Genomic DNA, 4468 nt, shown 5'->3' with positions numbered 1-4468 from the left:
CTCGCTGCCTCGCTGCCCACCTCCCATCTTGACTGTGTCGTGTCCTTCAAAGTGGACTGTCACATGCTGTGTCACCAAACTGAGAAAGAATCCTCTCTCTCCCCTCCCCTCGCCGCACGAGGCAGCGCTGTGCTCAGCAAGGCTCCCGAGCGGGGCTTCCTCGCTGCCCACCTCCCATCTTGACTGTGTCGTGTCCTTCAAAGTGGACTGTCACATGCTGTGTCACCAAACTGAGAAAGAATCCTCTCTACCGTGGTCTCCCCTCCAAGCTACTGCCTCCGTGTTCTGCTCTCTAGCAACAACACCCCTGAAAAGAGATTTCTATTCTTGCTACCACCGGTGACCCCCACCCCGATACTCCCCTTCCTCCCCTGCACTGGCTGTTCCCCAAGAGGCACAAGACTCACTCCCTGGCTCCCAGTCTTCGCTTCAATGTGGCTTTCTCGGCAGCAGGTTCCGAGCTAATATGCCTGAGCACATACACGCCCCTGAGACGCCAGCGCTGACTCTCTCCTTCCCTCTGTTTCTACAGAACTCATCACATTCTAACACCCGACTGAGCCCTTGTGGTTTTGTGTGTGTAAGTTCCATGAGAAAAGGGGTTTGTGTCTGTTTTAGTGACTGATTGATTCAAGTATTTGTTTCTTCAAATAAATGAATATTAAGTGTTGGTTGTTTTTACATATTTTATTTATATATCTGGGAATTAACCAAGGAAATCAGAATAAAACAATTTATTGAACTGCCCCATACAGGTAGGCTGTCCCAGCATACTATTTCTCACAGCACTACAAAAAAAAAATCTGTACAGAAATCTGTGTACAGTACTAATTCCTCTATTGGTAAGATTTGCAAAAGTAGGTTATAGGAATATGTTTTAAAATTTAGCAGAAATTGCTAGACTATCGGGAGAGACCATAAATGGGACAAAAACATGAGTTATATCTAAAACTCAACCAGATATCTTAAATATCCAATAGAATTACATGGTTTTACCAAATCCCATCAGCAGATGAGTGGATTAAAAAACTGTGGTACATCTATACAATGGAATACTATGCTGCTGTAAAAAAGAAGGACATATATGTGTGTGTGTGTGTGTGTGTGTGTGTGTGTGTATATATATATATACACATACACACATATACATATATATGTATGTATGTATATAGGGCTTAAGAAGAAAAGAATCTATTTTCACATCTTAATAAGCAATGATACAAAATTCAATCCAGTGATCAGGCTGGGTGGGGTGGTGGGAGATTCCTGAGGCTGCACACGGGAGTCACAGCATAGGTACCACCTGAAGGCAGCCAGGCTCCTGAGTAAATGACGTCACTGGACACAGCGCCTACAACCAGACGGATTCCCTGTGTCCTACACCCAGGTCCCCAACAAGAAGGCAGCCAGAATCCCAGGCTCTGATGGTGAGTAACTGCAATTAACATTCTTCCCTCGGGGGCACATTACCTGTTAAATGGGCTGGTAACGGGCTTTCAGTGGTGGATATATAGCTTCTAACCCTTAGATTAAATTAAAACCACAGTATTAATATTTAGATGTTGGGAGGAACGTGAACACCTTTGGTGTTTTTACATACTTGCAATGTTTAATGTTATAACTCTAACTCAAAGGTTATAACAAGCAACTCCTTTAGACTAATTGTATTAGACTAAGAATTTTAGGTTCATCCTATTTAAAAGTTTAAAGTGTTACATTTTTAAGAATTATTATTAGTGCTTAAGGTTTCATGGTCAGATCACACTTTCAAAGGAAATCAAATATATAAGACGTAAAAGTCATTTTAAAATGTGGTGAAGGTGACTCATCTAAGTTGTAAATGGAACCAAATGTTGTTTGCAGGCCCCATAAAACCTAGCTGCTCCACTCTGCTAGATTACATATGTAACAGGATCATCTGCTTAAGGACGAACTAACATTTGATTTCTTAATCAAAAATAATGTACTATTATTTAAACCAAAGTTGAGGTCTTACTATTCGTTTCTAAGTATAACAGCCCTGTGGGCACTATAAAACTTGCATCAACAATTATCTTCCCTAAAGGGCTGTAGACAACCATTCCACAGCACTATACAAACGTGCCCACGTCTAGGCTCCCTGCCAACGCTGTCTGATGCAACCATTTAAACTTCTGCCAATTTGACTGAAGAAAAGTGAGATTTTTTTTTTCTTGCTTTGCTTTGCATTTACACCTGACTTACTAATGAAGTTGCACTGACAATCAGGATTTCCTCTTGGGGAAGTGCCTGCTCTTAGACTTTGCCATTTTTCTCCCAGGTTGTTTGTCTTACTTATTAAGAGAAGATCTTGCCTCCTCTAGATTATATTTCTATTCCCCTAACGTTCCACTGTCTTTTTAATTTTAATCGATCTGTCATTCCTGTTACGTGACATGAAGGAGAGGTCTGACACTGTTTGCTAAAAGATAAATACCTAAATTACACCTAAAACTTTGGTTATACATTAAATTCTCATACATATTTGGCTCTATTGCCATCCTGACTCTCCCGTTCCTCTGATGTGTTGGAAACTCCAGTTTTTGTGCCTGTTCTCAAAATTCATCCCCCGCCCCCTTCTAGCTAGTTCATAGTTAGTTTTCCAGGAGTTCAGATTTCCCGTCGTGGTTCCCATTTTAGCTCTACAACTGCCTGATGTGCCTCCACGACTCTCCAAACAACACAGCCCCAAATAAGTACAGGCTCCGGGCTGGCCTGTCGGCTCACATTCGCAACCATCAGCCTCTGGCAACCAGCCTCTGGCAAACGGCTTATCTATTTTGGGCTCTCGTGTCCTCATTTATAAAACGAGGGAAATGAAATCACCTACTTCAAAAAAGTTGCTGAATGAATTGAGATTATTTTATTTAAAAACATAACACCTCACACAGTACACAAGAAACTTAGTTATAAAACAAGTTATAAAGGCAAATTTCGTTACATCCACTGTAAGACACATATCAGCAAAATTAGATCTGATTCAAAATCACCTCTACATGTTAATGTCACCTTCATCCACTCCCGCTGGTTTGCTTTCTTGAGCTGAAGGACAGGGCAGTAAGTGCTAGTGCTAAAAGTTCACGGCACCTGGCCTGCCTCCGCCCCTGTGGGGGTTTGGGAGTTTGGAGCTCTGGGAAAAGCATGTGGTATGTGTCTGGGAGAGCAAACGAGATTGAAAACTGCTGGTTCATATCACCGTCAACCTGTAGCTTAGCTGCTAACTCGTCTAGTTACTGTCAGCCTCTCTCCTTTAACCAAGCTCTGCTATTCCACTGGGCCCAGCTTTCTAAACTCACATTTTATCAAATCACCTCCCCCATGACCATCACAAATAATCCACTACCTACCCCGGAATATCACCATGCTCCTGCCTGGCTTCCAAAGCCTATGTAACTTCTTCCTTTCTTTCTCTCTCTCTCTTTCTTTTCTTTCTTTCTTTCTTTCTTTCTTTCTTTCTTTCCTTCCTTCTTTCTTTCTTTTTTTGTTAATATCAATGGATATTTTTTCCATTGACTTTAGAGAGAGTGGAGGCGGGGGGAGTGGGGAAGAGAGAGAGAAAGAAAAACATCGATGTGAAAGAGCCACCTCAACTGGTTGTCTCCCACCCATACCCCAACTGGGCGGGAACCTGCACCAGGTGCATGCCCATGACCAGAATCGAACCTGCGACCCTTCGGAAGGCAGGCTGAAGCTCTAACCACTGAGCCCACCAGCCAGGGCCAAAGCTTACGGAACTTGGTCATTCTCAAATTTTGTCCAACCACGCCAACCTCACAAATCCTCCTCCGGTGATTTTTCTGCATCTGGGGTTACATTAGACTATAACATAGGACACACTTTCATTAGCCAAAAGCATTACAGTCAAGCATCGCAGTGAAAACCAGAGGAAACCTCCTTGTCCTCTGTCTGAAAACCTGAGTAACGCTGGCACACAGGCCCACTCGGGGCCTCTCCACGAATCATCAAAAGATCCCAGGCAGAAGAACGGCCATCTCACTGCCCGTGTTTTAAGTGTATCACACACAAAAACCTGCCGGGCCCGGGAGTTCCGAACCTGGTGCTCCTCGGGTCTTCGTCCTGGGCCGTGAGCCCCTAGCGCTGTGTTTTCCGTCTAAGTCTCCTCCGTGGGAGACAGAGAAACCAGGGAGGGCCCAGGCCTCCACCAGCTGACCTTGGAGACCCGACTCTTCTTACTCGAAACCTTTCCATTCAAAACGACGGGCAGAGCTATCGCAGCACCGGGCCCTTCTGCGCCAAAGCCTCCCACGCCACCCCCTCCACAGCCCATCCCCAGGGGACCCCACCCGTCTGACCGCCACGGGCATCCATGCCGCCAAGCGCAAGGACCCGGGCACCTGCTGCTCTTCGGTCGGTCCTGAGTCCCTTCATTTAGGCATCGGCCCCTTTCCCTCCTCACCAAGGGAAAGGGGTCATGATCCAAAAGGAGAGC

General features: G+C 44.9%; 1 protein-coding gene across 1 annotated transcript in view; it reads right to left on the bottom strand.

Annotated features, from left to right (window-relative positions):
- IGF2R (insulin like growth factor 2 receptor) overlaps positions 1–4468 on the bottom strand; it is a gene marked incomplete at its 5' end in the record, with an annotated part of 85721 nt that overhangs the window by 80363 nt on the left and 890 nt on the right. The gene's annotated exons all lie outside the window — the stretch shown is intronic.

This window comes from Myotis davidii, unplaced genomic scaffold (genome assembly GCF_000327345.1).
Source record: "Myotis davidii unplaced genomic scaffold, ASM32734v1 scaffold1494, whole genome shotgun sequence".
Lineage (NCBI taxonomy): Eukaryota > Metazoa > Chordata > Mammalia > Chiroptera > Vespertilionidae > Myotis > Myotis davidii.
Note: the sequence above shows the minus strand (reverse complement) of the source record. Positions and strands in the feature narration are given on the sequence as shown.